Raw genomic sequence first — 18053 nt, 5'->3', positions numbered from 1 at the left:
ACATATTATTTTATTATTATTGTCACAATAAATTATATTTTTATAATTAATTTGTGATTACTGTGTGAAGTAAAAATCCTGTAGTGAAACTTCCTCTAGGATCTAAGAGAATTAAAAATTGTGAGTAAGTCTCAGCTTTATTATTAGGGGAACAGTGCCAAGATATCAATTTTGATATAATAACAATTATTAAATTAATGTTTGATAATTTTTATGAAAATATTATTTTTAATATGTATCACCCCATAAATATCCTCACAATCTATATGTGGACATCTATCCTTTGGCATACTGTGAAGTATACAATTTTTTCATTCATCACTGGATGTTGTTTATGATAGGTTGATTAACAACTATAGTTGTATTTGTTTATCAATATAAATATTTAAAAAACAACTATAGCTTTAAAATTCTCTTTACCTACAATAAAAGGGGGCAGCTATGTGTGCCAGGTGTGCCTACAGTTACTCCAATCTCTTCATGCCGCGCTGGGAAAAATCCACCATGTGTAACGATCATAGGTAGAAGACAAACTTGGTCCTATATCATCAATACATGGATGACTTTTTTTTTTGTTGGATCGATTACCAATCTTAATAGTGTTTTAACCTTTTTAAAGAACAATAGAGGGATTATACTCAACTCTGATTTTAGAAAAATTTAATTCACTTTTAATTCACTTTATCGATTCCACTAGCTGCCACTATTTACCATGGCTCATAGAACAAGCCAATTCTTTGAAAAACAAACTTGGTGAAAAAAAGCTACTATGTTAAAAAAGATTAAACCTCTTATTGAAAGAACTAGGGAACTCACCAGGGAAGAGCTAGTCCAATATCACAGTTCTAGAAAAGTAAGCACAGTACCGATCTTTTTCGATTTTACTAACAAAAGTAATACATTTTTAAAAATCATTAGGAATCAGTGGGAAATTCTTGAAGAAGAATTCATAATAAGGACCAATTTTTTTAAATTTAGATAGAAATGGTCACCCCAGCATTGCGTGGTGGTGATATAAAAAAACTGTTGGGTAAACAAGAGATGAGATGGGTATTTGACTTGACACTCTTGTACATAATGATTTAAACACAGATTTGGACCTTTTTAATTTTCTACGATATTTTGCCATGTAATTTTATATTATACTATGTTCAATCTTTTCATAGTTTGTAATCACTCATTGCAATTGATATCTTGTTCATTAGCTGCATCATTTATCTTTTATTGGTTTAATATAGTTCATATATATATATCTTATCTATTTTATCATTATAAATACTTTTGACTTTTTTTTACTACATAGTATACTTTTATTTTTTGTTTTATTTCTCATTAATTCACATTTTTTATTTTATTGGTGCTATTTTAATACAAATACAACATCAGATATAGAATTACTTGCACACCCACACATGTTGTATATTAGATTGTGTGCCCATGTGGTCTGGTCTACATGGGCAAGACATCAAATGATTTAAGAGAGAGGATGAGAGGACACAGATCTGCCATACGCCTAGCTATGCAGAGTAACACTGCGAATACCCCTGTTGCACAGCATTTTCTGGTGGCAGGGCACACTCTACCTTCTTTGAAATTTGTCCCTTTATCTTCCGAAGGACTATCTACTTTAGCCCATATTATATCTTACTCGGAACAGGAACGTGTTTGAAATATATTCCAAAAAGTTTCACTCATGTAAGAGCATGTTTGATATAAAGTATCACGATGATAGATAATTGCCATTGATGTTGCAACTTAAGTAACGTGTACTGATAACTGTGACCATTTGATACTTTCAGTCTGCATGTAGAAATCTCCTAGTATGCTCTGACTTGTGGTGGGATGGTTCTCGGTGGTGGAAGTTGTACTCTCGGGTTGTTTAGGATATGTTTGTTACTTGGCACTATAAGGAAAATAAGGTTTTGATAATATTTGAGTATGATCCCTTAGAGGTTAATCCGTTCAGATGACTTTGTGCCTTGAGAGTGCCGTAACAACATCCTCACAACCTTCTCTATTTTGTGAAATTAGATGTATATATGTACATAATTGTTTGTCATCTCTTTTTTTGTATATTTAATCACCAACTCCTGTGGAAGATTAGAAAAATTACACTGATGACGCCTTTTGAAACGAGACACGTCATCTATGACATCACTCAATCTCGTTTTCGTCTTTTCACCCTCCAATGAACACTTGATCATTGCATATTTAAATGTTCCATCTCACTGTTAATTTGTCTTGATAAAAGTCCGGTGAGGGACTGAAACATTGACACTACCAATGTGATGATTTTGTTGCTGAAATAAATAGCACTATTTGAAATATATCAAGTCCTGTGAGTGCTCTCCTTCAAGGTGTTTTATACGAAGGCCGGAGAAAGGCACAAAGGCAATAACAAGACCGGGAGCAGTGAGTGCAGGACAGGTGGAATTGTATATATATATATATATTAAGAGATTTATATGAGAAGGGTCGTCTTAATTTCTTGTTGTATGTATATCAATTGATTGTTGTCAAATATCCCCATCCTAGAATTGTACAGGTCTGCAGAATTTGTTAGCACTGTATAAATGATGATAATAATAAAAATATTGCTCCTCATTTTTTGCCTCTATTGGTTAATAAACTTCGGAACTAATTCTCGTAAGAATCAAAATTCAGACAAACATTGGATCATTCGTCCGAATTCCGAATTGGCAAACTGTACCATAGAAGAATGGACTGATAAAAGAATTGTGCGGGGAACAATATTCTTCCATGTGCTGTTCATTCATTCAGAATAAGGCAGTGAACACTTGTATCACAAAAAGGAAAAGGAATGGAGGATGGGCTGATAACATTGGCCAAATCAGTTCACTCATGTGACTTGATTTACAAAAGGCTTGCCCAATGGCTGCATACCTAGTTAAAAAACCAAAACCAAAAATAAAACAGCAGTTTTTTTCCTCCACTATGAGCTGTTGAGAGCTTTGCATTTACACAGTGTGACTGACTCTGTCATTGATTTTTCTGTGTGAGTCTGGTGAGCCATGACTAATCGCACAGCAGCTTGAGCCTAGGTCACTGTGAATTGACCGAGACAGCAGAGAGAAATGTGGCGATGCTGTTTACTGCCGTGCATACAGCTATAAACCCTGTGCCTACCTGTATTGCAGCAGTCTGCTTTTCTTTTTTGCTAGTTCTGTAAATTTTATATTGGTTTAATTGATTCAGCAGACAAACAAGAGTCGTTTAGTTAAGATTAGAGAGAGGCCTGAGGGCGAGGGCATATTCCTTATAGTGGTTGACTACTAGATTAGGTAGGTTAGTGTAGCCTAGTAGAGAATTACTATTCTAGCTCTTAGGGCCTTTTACATATCATGAAAATTGATCAAGTTAATTTAAACAGATTTCGTCTCATGATGAAAAAATAGTATTTCATTGCTCTGTACTCTGATTATTTCTTCATTTTTATCTCTGTCTCTCTCTCTCTCTAGTGTGATTTAATGTAATACTTAAGTATTTGCACTTGGCAGCAGTTTTGAGTAAGCACAGTGACTGTGCACCGCAGTGTGGGAGTTGATTTAAATATATTTTAGATTTTAATATTTCTTTACTTAATTGGATGATATACTTTAAACAATTCTAGTGTCTGTATAGAATTTTAGTTGTACTTGAGTTTCCTTTCTGCAGTGCACGCAGGAGGAATATAATTTTTGTTTTTGAGCGGTACAGGTCAGTGGAGTAGCTGTCCGTGTCAGTGATTTATTTTTATTTTCCTCACAATCAACAGTGAAGTGGACCGTTGTAAGATTGAATCAGTTTATTTCAATGCCGTTTTCTTAGTACAGGTGGTTAAAATAACTGGTTATTGTTTTTTTTATTTAATATTAGTTGGCTTATAATCTGACTTTGTGACTAGGAGAGCCAAGATAGCTTTAGTTTTATAGTAGCAGTAGGTTAATTTGAAATAGTAGTAACCAAAATTATTTTTTAATTAGTAATTCAAATGCTAAGTATCTTCAAGTAGCCTAAGCATCTGCTTGTGTACACGCAGGGTGCATTTGTTGCACAGTATTGTACAGTCGCAGAAGGCTGTGCAGAGAAGAAATATTCTGTTTTGTGAAAAATAAAAATAAAGTTGTGTTTGAAAAAGAGTTATTCTAGCAGAGTTATTTTTATTTTTAATTTAACCAAGCAACACAGTTAAGCTCAAACCACTACCAAATTTAGAGCCAACACCAGAATACACAAACCCAACCTTATTACACTAATACTTTACATTTCAAAATTTTGTTAAGTTATTTGTAGCATTACACAATCCCTTTTCCGTTACTTAAAAATACATTTTTAAATGGATGCTCAAATTCCTACAAGGAAAGTGGGGAGTGTCAGGTTCCAGCCACCACTACCACCAGTAGTGCTATCGAAACTAGTAGTAATTGTACTTACTCTGTGTCTCAGTACAATCAGGCAAGTACATCTGTTGTATCCGACTCACCACCTAGGAGGCAATGTTCTCATTTTGGCCATTTTCTGGCATAAGGGCCAAAAAATCAAATAGAGCATCAGTTTGAAGATTGTGTACTACTAATAGTGGAAGAAGAAAAAAGGGATATGGACCAATACCATATGAACAGGATGGTCTAGTATGGTAGTGAATAGATTCCTATACAAACTGGGTACAAAATATAAAATATTGGTATGTACAGTATCACTTGGGTGAAAAAACTTTGAAACAATTGTCCTGTCAAAGAATAATAGTATAAAGTGCCTATGTAAGTCCGAGGCTAAATGCCCCAGGTTACACTTACAAATAGCTAGTGGAATTAAGTGCCTTATACTTTTACAATTGGTGGACAACATAGTTTGTGAATAAAGCCTAAATCTGACACATTGTATTATTTATACACAGAGCTATTTAGTTGTTTCACTGTTTGTTCACCCTAGTGATACTGTACATACCAATATTTTATATAGATAATTCTCATTAACTGATTCTAGCTTCCCTGTGTGATTCTAGGATTAAGTTAAAATTGGCACTCGAATCAAACAGCCTGCCAACTTTAACCCCATCGCGACCGCAGACGTATCAGGTACGTCCGACAAAATACGGTCCTTATGTTTGCAGGGAATTAGAGTGCTGGAAACTATCATGGTATTGCAAGGATGCCTCGATGTTGTGGCATCGCGCAAAACCCCTACCCCCTCACTCCCGGGGCCCTCGAGTGATTGCTGCCCCAGAGCGATCACATCCGGGTTGCCCCACGTGGTGTCCGGCAGTGTAGTGCAGAGCATCGGTGTCACGTCCTGCTCTGTTCTGTGGAGATGTCTGGCCTTGGATTCTAGTATCCAGTACTCTTGTTACAATTCTTGTTTAGTTTTTCTTGGTTTTTCTGGTTTTCTATTCCATGTCTGGTTTTCTTTATGCTGGGATTTCTAGGTTCATTCCTGTAATCCATCCCTGGGATTCCCAGTCTCCATGTTTTATTTAAATGTTTGTTTTATGTTGCCACACCCGTTTGTTTTCCATCATTCACTCTGTTTCAGTGTTCCTGCAGGCAGCCCCTCAAGGCTTCTGCCCTTTCTTGCAGGTAAGTGCTATATATGTCTTTTGGTTGTTTTAGCATACTTTAGGCAGTGTACCTGCCAGATATGGGGTACATTGCGTTGTTGGCAGGCTTATGCAATGTATGATCATATAGTGTGACTAAATCCCCATAATTTCCATATGTAGTACTTAGTTGTTTCTCCTTTTGTTTTGCCTATGTTATCTTGTCTTGTTTTAGTTTGTGTCCCAGTCCATGTACAGTCCTGTCTAGTCATGCCCATGTTATGTTTGTTTTCCTCATGTCTTGTGTATATGTTCTGGGTTTAGCTTACTATCTGTCTCTGGTTCTGGGTTCTATTAGTTCTGTCTTGTTTTCATGTTTGGTGCCTATCTCTAGTCTTGCCTTGTTTCTAGTACTGGATACAATCTTGCTGCAGAGCCTCCCTATTCAGCTCCTGGGAGGTCTGCTAATTTCCATGCTCCTAGTTCCTGGTATCTGCTTAAGCTGATTCAGAGTCTTGGTATGTGGCTGCACAAATGCTGGTGCTCAACACCAGGGGGCATGCGGTTACCCTGCACCAGACCCTGCTAATCCACCTCCACGCTGTGACTCCTACTTTGAACATCAGGCATACTGGGTACCGGTCCTGCACAGCCGGGGTCCCGGGCACCGGACCGCCACCCTGACAATCGGAAGCCATTAGGCAGGCTTCCGATGCTCTGCCTGTAACTGAGTGCCTTGAGGGGTCGAGGCACTCAGTAAAATAATTAAATTAATTTAAAAAAAATAAAAATATTAAATAAAATAAAAATTAACCCCGTCCCTTCCTCTCCCATGTACTTACCAATCGCTGCCGTTCCCCTCCGGCAATCAGTCTTCTTCTTTTATGGGGGGACTGTCTGACAGCCCAGACATTCCCCCTCTGCAAAAAAGGACCCGCAGGGGCCATGTGACCGCTCTGAAAGAGCACACATAAAGCACTTCTGCAAGTTAAACTAAACTGCTTTATGGGTCTGTAGTGTCCCTTTAAATCTGCCCAAGCTGGGATACATTGCTTCATATTTTGACAGTAATTGAGGGTCGGTTTCTCCTATTCTTCTAGCTTTTATGTGTAAAAAAAATCAGGTAATATAGTATGAACAGGAGGTTAAGAGAGAATAAAACTGCTGTCAATTAGGTTAATATTAAGTGAATGTTCTTCGCTGTCTGGCTGCATTGTCAGTGTGGCAACACCTGCTGCCTTCCCCCCAGTACAGCTGGTAAATTGCTTTTGCATGCAGGATGCCCACTGCCAGCTAAGGACTTGGGCTCTGTCCAGGGGCTTAAACAGGTTAGTGGGTCATCAATCACCCACTCTCCCTCCCCTTTCTTTTCTATTGGTGGAGGTGAAATATATTTATTTCTTCCCTTTTCTTTATTTCATCCCTTACTTACTTACTTACTTCAAACAAAGTGATTGTTGATTCTCCCTTCTGACTGCAATGCACAAGTCTATTGGTTAATTCTTCTCACTTGATCTGTGAAACAAATGTCGAGAAAATGTTCCTATCAAAGTACTGCATATGTATATATAATCCCATTATATATATATATATATATATATATATATTAAGGCCGTTTGGCCTGTATTTGTGGGAGGGGCTTAAATTAATTCACTCCCCTATATAAGGGACACCCCTTACCTGACTCATATCGCTTGAGGTCAGCATCAGAATGATCCTCCCACCCACTCCTCATTTCAACACTTTCTCTTTTCTTTCCATCTACTTTACTTTCTTACTCCTTGGTGGGCCCTCTTTATTTACAGGCCTAACGTATCGTCGGTCTCGGCACACCACAACCGACTTGTTCCCTTTATACTATCCTACGCTTATGCTGGATCCTTACTCCATATACTGCTATTTGCCCCTTACACAAATATATATATACTCATTACATTTCACACCACTTTGGTTAGCCTAAATAGTTTTTCCCTTCAGATTAGAGGCAGTGCTTTACCAATGGGATTTCTAATCTGGAGGGAAAAAACAGGTAGGCAATTCTCCAAATTTTTTAACACCCTCCCCCTAATTGAATCCTTTCCTTTAAATCCAAACTCACCTTGAACAACCCCAGTTCTTTGCCTGCCTTCGGCAGGGGAGGTTAGGCAGGTTTTTTCTCCAAGGAAGCAGGTAAGAAGGGCTGAGGCTCGGGGGGCTCTGCTTCCTTTCTTGGGTAAGTATAAATTAAAACGCCGGACGGCGGGGTCTGCCTGTGTTTTTATGCCGTCTCGTCCGCACCAGGTGCCTGTCAGACGAAGGACGCAGGCGTGCGTCGGCTGGAAGGTCCTGGCGGTGGAACGCACGCACAGGTTGCGTTGCGTTCCACTAGGGGTTCGCGGAGCGCTATGCACATGCGCAATGCGAACCTGGATACAGGCGCCAATTCTGAACTCAGCGTTTTGGTTCAGTGGCTGACAGGACTTAAAGGAGCAACTTACCAGCAGCAACCTCTGTTTGCCAGGAGCTCTCAGAACTGTTGCAAGTGTGTTTCTCACCTGCCCTCCAACACACTGTGAGGCCATTTAAGGTAAGACATTTTAGCTTTTATTTTAAATGGCTATAGCCTGAATCTTAAAGGGAAAAAATAATAATTAAAGTTTTATTTTATTTTTTCCCTTTCTTTTCTTTCCTCAGTATGTCTAATCCTGAGATTCCGGATAAATCATCAGAAAAGGGGAAATGTACATCAAAAGCCAAGCATTTAAGTTGCTCTGTATGTTGCCAACCAATGCCAGATGGTTATAAAAAGAAGCTTTGCTCGCTATGTTCTAAAGAAGCTTCAGAGGAAGCGAAAAAATCTGAAACGTCCACATTTCTCAGCTGGTTACAGCAGAGTATGCAGCAAACTTTTGTGGATATGCAGTCGGCGGCTATACAGACAGCCCAGGCTTCGGTTGCCCAGGATTTACAGATAGTAAAGCATTCAAAGAAAAGACTGAGATCATGGGAAGATTCAGATACAAGCTCAGGTACTTGTGCTTCTGATTCTGGTGAGGATTCTGGTAGTGATTCAACGGATGAGGAATTTGCATTTCCAGAAGAAACCATTGGGAAACTAATAAAGGAAGTGCAGAGCATTTTGGAGAATGGGGTGTCAGGAAAAAAGACTAAAGTTTTCCCTTTACACCCACAGCTTAAGGAGTTGGTTTTAAGAGAATGGAAGTTCCCAAGCCACAAACCTTTTATTTCAAAACATTTTAAAACACTTTTTTTTCCATAGAAGCGGACCAGGACTGCCAGTTGGATACAGTCCCTGTAGTGGACGTTCCTATTGCACAAATAGGAAAGAAAACTACATTACCTATTGGGGACTTGAGTGGGCTAAGGGATGTCATGGAAAAGCACATGGACTCATCCTTAAAGAAGATGTTTGTCTCCTCAGCGGCCCAAGCAAAAGCTCTTATTGCAGGACCATCCGTGGCTAAAGCCCAAAAACATTGGCTAGAAGAACTAGAGAAGGTTTATGCAGGAGAATCTAAGGAAGATACAGTAAAGCTGTTAAAAAATATCAAAATGTCGGCAGATTTTTTGGTAGATGCTTCTTCAGAAAGTCTGAAACTATCTGCTAAGATTTTGGGTCTTACGACAGTAGCTAGAAGAGCACTTTGGCTTAGGAACTGATCAGCTGACGCAGCATCAAAAAATTCCTTATGTGACTTACCTTTTGAATCTGGAAGACTATTCGGCTCTAAATTGGATGATCTGTTAAAACAAATGAAGGAAGGCAGCAAGGCTTTGCCTGAATCCCATAAGAAACAGTTTTGGAACTGTTGGAGGACTCATCCCTCATTTAGAAGTTCCTTTCGCAGCAACAACTACAGGGGTCCACAAAAGAGGGTTTTCGATTATAGGAAGAAAGAAAGATTCACAGACAAGTGAAATAAAATGTTGTGACACCAGGCCAGTGGGAGGAAGGTTGATGCACTTTCTAAATCACTGGGAAAGGACGACATCAGATCGCTGGGTTCTCTCAGTAATAAAGTGTGGGTACGCTCTGGAACTGTCAAATACCCCAAAGAATATGTTCCTATGTTCCAAGGTTCATTCTCCAGAAACAGAGAAAACTTTGATGCAAGAAATATCAAGACTCCTACAGAAAAGAGTTGTGGAAGAGGTTCCTCTAAGAGAAAGACATCAAGGCACTTATTCAAGGCTATTTTTGGTGCCAAAACCAGATGGCTCTTTCAGACCCATATTAGACCTAAAAGCCATAAACAGGTGTATTATAAAAAAGAAGTTCCGGATGGAAACAATAAAATCAGCTACACTTCTTATTCAACCAAGAAATTGGTTTGCGTCCCTGGATTTAAAAGACGCCTATCTTCACGTGCCCATAGCAGAATCCGGCAAAAGGCTTCTAAGATTTGCGATCTGCATCCAATCGTTAACCAGGCATTACCAATTCAAGGCCCTGCCATTCGGCCTGTCATCTGCACCCAGGGTATTCTCAAAGCTGCTAGTAATCATCTCAGCATACCTAAGAGGTTTGGGGATTTATGTCATCCCTTATTTAGACGACTGGCTTTTGATTGCAGAGTCACAAGAACAACTAAAATTAGACCTTTGTACAGCTCTCCAAGCTCTTCAAACGAATGGCTGGGTAATAAATTTCAGCAAGTCGGAATTAGTGCCGCTTCAAAGGATTCAGTTCTTAGGTCTAATTTTGGACTCAATCTCTATGAAGATTTTCCTGCCGGAAGAGAAGAAGCTAAAGATAACACAATCAATTCAGAAGCTCAGGGAAAAAGGTGTTTTTTCAGTCAGAGAAGCAATGAGTTTACTGGGTCTTTTTACAGCTTCGATCCCTGCAGTCGGTTGGGCAAAAGCCAGAATGAGGCTTCAGAGAAACATTCTACAAGTCTGGAATCGACAGACAAACTGCCTGGACAGTCTCATGAAATTCAACAATCTAATATTGAGAAGTCTTCATTGGTGGACCTCATCTCGATTCCTGCAACCAGGTCTTTCATTCCAAATGAAGTCCTTCAGAATTATAACTACAGACGCCTCGGCACTAGGCTGGGGGGCCCATTTGGGAGACCTAAAGAAGCAAGGGTGTTGGCAAGAAAAGGATGCGAGAACTTCCTCAAATTTCAAGGAATTGAAGGCCGTGATAAAAGATCAGCATATTCAGATACGTTCAGACAATCGAACGACAGTGGCGTTTTTGAACAAACAAGGAGGTACAAGATCAACGAAGTTGGGAAGTCTATGTTCAAAGATCATGCTATGGTCAGAAGTTCACCTTCGATCAATCTCAGTGGTTCACATTTTAGGAAAATTCTACGTATTAGCAGACGCCCTGAGCCGTCATCACTTGAAGCAAACAGATTGGTCCCTTTCGTGCAGAATTTTCAAGCTTATTACAGTCCGCTTCGGTTGTCCAGAAATAGACCTTATGGCCTCCAGGACAAGCAGGAAGACAAGACGTTTTGCATCTCTGAACCCTGCAGACCCTGCAGTGCTTTACCAATGGGATTTCTAATCTGGAGGGAAAAAACAGGTAGGCAATTCTCCACATTTTTTAACACCCTCCCCCTAATTGAATCCTTTCCTTTAAATCCAAACTCACCTTGAACAACCCCAGTTCTTTGCCTGCCTTCGGCAGGGGAGGTTAGGCAGGTTTTTTCTCCAAGGAAGCAGGTAAGAAGGGCTGAGGCTCGGGGGGCTCTGCTTCCTTTCTTGGGTAAGTATAAATTAAAACGCCGGACGGCGGGGTCTGCCTGTGTTTTTATGCCGTCTCGTCCGCACCAGGTGCCTGTCAGACGAAGGACGCAGGCGTGCGTCGGCTGGAAGGTCCTGGCGGTGGAACGCACGCACAGGTTGCGTTGCGTTCCACTAGGGGTTCGCGGAGCGCTATGCACATGCGCAATGCGAACCTGGATACAGGCGCCAATTCTGAACTCAGCGTTTTGGTTCAGTGGCTGACAGGACTTAAAGGAGCAACTTACCAGCAGCAACCTCTGTTTGCCAGGAGCTCTCAGAACTGTTGCAAGTGTGTTTCTCACCTGCCCTCCAACACACTGTGAGGCCATTTAAGGTAAGACATTTTAGCTTTTATTTTAAATGGCTATAGCCTGAATCTTAAAGGGAAAAAATAATAATTAAAGTTTTATTTTATTTTTTCCCTTTCTTTTCTTTCCTCAGTATGTCTAATCCTGAGATTCCGGATAAATCATCAGAAAAGGGGAAATGTACATCAAAAGCCAAGCATTTAAGTTGCTCTGTATGTTGCCAACCAATGCCAGATGGTTATAAAAAGAAGCTTTGCTCGCTATGTTCTAAAGAAGCTTCAGAGGAAGCGAAAAAATCTGAAACGTCCACATTTCTCAGCTGGTTACAGCAGAGTATGCAGCAAACTTTTGTGGATATGCAGTCGGCGGCTATACAGACAGCCCAGGCTTCGGTTGCCCAGGATTTACAGATAGTAAAGCATTCAAAGAAAAGACTGAGATCATGGGAAGATTCAGATACAAGCTCAGGTACTTGTGCTTCTGATTCTGGTGAGGATTCTGGTAGTGATTCAACGGATGAGGAATTTGCATTTCCAGAAGAAACCATTGGGAAACTAATAAAGGAAGTGCAGAGCATTTTGGAGAATGGGGTGTCAGGAAAAAAGACTAAAGTTTTCCCTTTACACCCACAGCTTAAGGAGTTGGTTTTAAGAGAATGGAAGTTCCCAAGCCACAAACCTTTTATTTCAAAACATTTTAAAACACTTTTTTTTCCATAGAAGCGGACCAGGACTGCCAGTTGGATACAGTCCCTGTAGTGGACGTTCCTATTGCACAAATAGGAAAGAAAACTACATTACCTATTGGGGACTTGAGTGGGCTAAGGGATGTCATGGAAAAGCACATGGACTCATCCTTAAAGAAGATGTTTGTCTCCTCAGCGGCCCAAGCAAAAGCTCTTATTGCAGGACCATCCGTGGCTAAAGCCCAAAAACATTGGCTAGAAGAACTAGAGAAGGTTTATGCAGGAGAATCTAAGGAAGATACAGTAAAGCTGTTAAAAAATATCAAAATGTCGGCAGATTTTTTGGTAGATGCTTCTTCAGAAAGTCTGAAACTATCTGCTAAGATTTTGGGTCTTACGACAGTAGCTAGAAGAGCACTTTGGCTTAGGAACTGATCAGCTGACGCAGCATCAAAAAATTCCTTATGTGACTTACCTTTTGAATCTGGAAGACTATTCGGCTCTAAATTGGATGATCTGTTAAAACAAATGAAGGAAGGCAGGAAGGCTTTGCCTGAATCCCATAAGAAACAGTTTTGGAACTGTTGGAGGACTCATCCCTCATTTAGAAGTTCCTTTCGCAGCAACAACTACAGGGGTCCACAAAAGAGGGTTTTCGATTATAGGAAGAAAGAAAGATTCACAGACAAGTGAAATAAAATGTTGTGACACCAGGCCAGTGGGAGGAAGGTTGATGCACTTTCTAAATCACTGGGAAAGGACGACATCAGATCGCTGGGTTCTCTCAGTAATAAAGTGTGGGTACGCTCTGGAACTGTCAAATACCCCAAAGAATATGTTCCTATGTTCCAAGGTTCATTCTCCAGAAACAGAGAAAACTTTGATGCAAGAAATATCAAGACTCCTACAGAAAAGAGTTGTGGAAGAGGTTCCTCTAAGAGAAAGACATCAAGGCACTTATTCAAGGCTATTTTTGGTGCCAAAACCAGATGGCTCTTTCAGACCCATATTAGACCTAAAAGCCATAAACAGGTGTATTATAAAAAAGAAGTTCCGGATGGAAACAATAAAATCAGCTACACTTCGTATTCAACCAAGAAATTGGTTTGCGTCCCTGGATTTAAAAGACGCCTATCTTCACGTGCCCATAGCAGAATCCGGCAAAAGGCTTCTAAGATTTGCGATCTGCATCCAATCGTTAACCAGGCATTACCAATTCAAGGCCCTGCCATTCGGCCTGTCATCTGCACCCAGGGTATTCTCAAAGCTGCTAGTAATCATCTCAGCATACCTAAGAGGTTTGGGGATTTATGTCATCCCTTATTTAGACGACTGGCTTTTGATTGCAGAGTCACAAGAACAACTAAAATTAGACCTTTGTACAGCTCTCCAAGCTCTTCAAACGAATGGCTGGGTAATAAATTTCAGCAAGTCGGAATTAGTGCCGCTTCAAAGGATTCAGTTCTTAGGTCTAATTTTGGACTCAATCTCTATGAAGATTTTCCTGCCGGAAGAGAAGAAGCTAAAGATAACACAATCAATTCAGAAGCTCAGGGAAAAAGGTGTTTTTTCAGTCAGAGAAGCAATGAGTTTACTGGGTCTTTTTACATCTTCGATCCCTGCAGTCGGTTGGGCAAAAGCCAGAATGAGGCTTCAGAGAAACATTCTACAAGTCTGGAATCGACAGACAAACTGCCTGGACAGTCTCATGAAATTCAACAATCTAATATTGAGAAGTCTTCATTGGTGGACCTCATCTCGATTCCTGCAACCAGGTCTTTCATTCCAAATGAAGTCCTTCAGAATTATAACTACAGACGCCTCGGCACTAGGCTGGGGGGCCCATTTGGGAGACCTAAAGAAGCAAGGGTGTTGGCAAGAAAAGGATGCGAGAACTTCCTCAAATTTCAAGGAATTGAAGGCCGTGATAAAAGATCAGCATATTCAGATACGTTCAGACAATCGAACGACAGTGGCGTTTTTGAACAAACAAGGAGGTACAAGATCAACGAAGTTGGGAAGTCTATGTTCAAAGATCATGCTATGGTCAGAAGTTCACCTTCGATCAATCTCAGTGGTTCACATTTTAGGAAAATTCAACGTATTAGCAGACGCCCTGAGCCGTCATCACTTGAAGCAAACAGATTGGTCCCTTTCGTGCAGAATTTTCAAGCTTATTACAGTCCGCTTCGGTTGTCCAGAAATAGACCTTATGGCCTCCAGGACAAGCAGGAAGACAAGACGTTTTGCATCTCTGAACCCTGCAGACCCTGCAGTGCTTTACCAATGGGATTTCTAATCTGGAGGGAAAAAACAGGTAGGCAATTCTCCACATTTTTTAACACCCTCCCCCTAATTGAATCCTTTCCTTTAAATCCAAACTCACCTTGAACAACCCCAGTTCTTTGCCTGCCTTCGGCAGGGGAGGTTAGGCAGGTTTTTTCTCCAAGGAAGCAGGTAAGAAGGGCTGAGGCTCGGGGGGCTCTGCTTCCTTTCTTGGGTAAGTATAAATTAAAACGCCGGACGGCGGGGTCTGCCTGTGTTTTTATGCCGTCTCGTCCGCACCAGGTGCCTGTCAGACGAAGGACGCAGGCGTGCGTCGGCTGGAAGGTCCTGGCGGTGGAACGCACGCACAGGTTGCGTTGCGTTCCACTAGGGGTTCGCGGAGCGCTATGCACATGCGCAATGCGAACCTGGATTCAGGCGCCAATTCTGAACTCAGCGTTTTGGTTCAGTGGCTGACAGGACTTAAAGGAGCAACTTACCAGCAGCAACCTCTGTTTGCCAGGAGCTCTCAGAACTGTTGCAAGTGTGTTTCTCACCTGCCCTCCAACACACTGTGAGGCCATTTAAGGTAAGACATTTTAGCTTTTATTTTAAATGGCTATAGCCTGAATCTTAAAGGGAAAAAATAATAATTAAAGTTTTATTTTATTTTTTCCCTTTCTTTTCTTTCCTCAGTATGTCTAATCCTGAGATTCCGGATAAATCATCAGAAAAGGGGAAATGTACATCAAAAGCCAAGCATTTAAGTTGCTCTGTATGTTGCCAACCAATGCCAGATGGTTATAAAAAGAAGCTTTGCTCGCTATGTTCTAAAGAAGCTTCAGAGGAAGCGAAAAAATCTGAAATGTCCACATTTCTCAGCTGGTTACAGCAGAGTATGCAGCAAACTTTTGTGGATATGCAGTCGGCGGCTATACAGACAGCCCAGGCTTCGGTTGCCCAGGATTTACAGATAGTAAAGCATTCAAAGAAAAGACTGAGATCATGGGAAGATTCAGATACAAGCTCAGGTACTTGTGCTTCTGATTCTGGTGAGGATTCTGGTAGTGATTCAACGGATGAGGAATTTGCATTTCCAGAAGAAACCATTGGGAAACTAATAAAGGAAGTGCAGAGCATTTTGGAGAATGGGGTGTCAGGAAAAAAGACTAAAGTTTTCCCTTTACACCCACAGCTTAAGGAGTTGGTTTTAAGAGAATGGAAGTTCCCAAGCCACAAACCTTTTATTTCAAAACATTTTAAAACACTTTTTTTCCATAGAAGCGGACCAGGACTGCCAGTTGGATACAGTCCCTGTAGTGGACGTTCCTATTGCACAAATAGGAAAGAAAACTACATTACCTATTGGGGACTTGAGTGGGCTAAGGGATGTCATGGAAAAGCACATGGACTCATCCTTAAAGAAGATGTTTGTCTCCTCAGCGGCCCAAGCAAAAGCTCTTATTGCAGGACCATCCGTGGCTAAAGCCCAAAAACATTGCCTAGAAGAACTAGAGAAGGTTTATGCAGGAGAATCTAAGGAAGATACAGTAAAGCTGTTAAAAAATATCAAAATGTCGGCAGATTTTTTGGTAGATGCTTCTTCAGAAAGTCTGAAACTATCTGCTAAGATTTTGGGTCTTACGACAGTAGCTAGAAGAGCACTTTGGCTTAGGAACTGATCAGCTGACGCAGCATCAAAAAATTCCTTATGTGACTTACCTTTTGAATCTGGAAGACTATTCGGCTCTAAATTGGATGATCTGTTAAAACAAATGAAGGAAGGCAGGAAGGCTTTGCCTGAATCCCATAAGAAACTGTTTTGGAACTGTTGGAGGACTCATCCCTCATTTAGAAGTTCCTTTCGCAGCAACAACTACAGGGGTCCACAAAAGAGGGTTTTCGATTATAGGAAGAAAGAAAGATTCACAGACAAGTGAAATAAAATGTTGTGACACCAGGCCAGTGGGAGGAAGGTTGATGCACTTTCTAAATCACTGGGAAAGGACGACATCAGATCGCTGGGTTCTCTCAGTAATAAAGTGTGGGTACGCTCTGGAACTGTCAAATACCCCAAAGAATATGTTCCTATGTTCCAAGGTTCATTCTCCAGAAACAGAGAAAACTTTGATGCAAGAAATATCAAGACTCCTACAGAAAAGAGTTGTGGAAGAGGTTCCTCTAAGAGAAAGACATCAAGGCACTTATTCAAGGCTATTTTTGGTGCCAAAACCAGATGGCTCTTTCAGACCCATATTAGACCTAAAAGCCATAAACAGGTGTATTATAAAAAAGAAGTTCCGGATGGAAACAATAAAATCAGCTACACTTCTTATTCAACCAAGAAATTGGTTTGCGTCCCTGGATTTAAAAGACGCCTATCTTCACGTGCCCATAGCAGAATCCGGCAAAAGGCTTCTAAGATTTGCGATCTGCATCCAATCGTTAACCAGGCATTACCAATTCAAGGCCCTGCCATTCGGCCTGTCATCTGCACCCAGGGTATTCTCAAAGCTGCTAGTAATCATCTCAGCATACCTAAGAGGTTTGGTGATTTATGTCATCCCTTATTTAGACGACTGGCTTTTGATTGCAGAGTCACAAGAACAACTAAAATTAGACCTTTGTACAGCTCTCCAAGCTCTTCAAACGAATGACTGGGTAATAAATTTCAGCAAGTCGGAATTAGTGCCGCTTCAAAGGATTCAGTTCTTAGGTCTAATTTTGGACTCAATCTCTATGAAGATTTTCCTGCCGGAAGAGAAGAAGCTAAAGATAACACAATCAATTCAGAAGCTCAGGGAAAAAGGTGTTTTTTCAGTCAGAGAAGCAATGAGTTTACTGGGTCTTTTTACAGCTTCGATCCCTGCAGTCGGTTGGGCAAAAGCCAGAATGAGGCTTCAGAGAAACATTCTACAAGTCTGGAATCGACAGACAAACTGCCTGGACAGTCTCATGAAATTCAACAATCTAATATTGAGAAGTCTTCATTGGTGGACCTCATCTCGATTCCTGCAACCAGGTCTTTCATTCCAAATGAAGTCCTTCAGAATTATAACTACAGACGCCTCGGCACTAGGCTGGGGGGCCCATTTGGGAGACCTAAAGAAGCAAGGGTGTTGGCAAGAAAAGGATGCGAGAACTTCCTCAAATTTCAAGGAATTGAAGGCCGTGATAAAAGATCAGCATATTCAGATACGTTCAGACAATCGAACGACAGTGGCGTTTTTGAACAAACAAGGAGGTACAAGATCAACGAAGTTGGGAAGTCTATGTTCAAAGATCATGCTATGGTCAGAAGTTCACCTTCGATCAATCTCAGTGGTTCACATTTTAGGAAAATTCAACGTATTAGCAGACGCCCTGAGCCGTCATCACTTGAAGCAAACAGATTGGTCCCTTTCGTGCAGAATTTTCAAGCTTATTACAGTCCGCTTCGGTTGTCCAGAAATAGACCTTATGGCCTCCAGGACAAGCAGGAAGACAAGACGTTTTGCATCTCTGAACCCTGCAA

The sequence above is a fragment of the Pelobates fuscus genome, chromosome 9, assembly GCF_036172605.1.
Source record: "Pelobates fuscus isolate aPelFus1 chromosome 9, aPelFus1.pri, whole genome shotgun sequence".
In the NCBI taxonomy this organism is placed as follows: domain Eukaryota; kingdom Metazoa; phylum Chordata; class Amphibia; order Anura; family Pelobatidae; genus Pelobates; species Pelobates fuscus.
Note: the sequence above shows the minus strand (reverse complement) of the source record.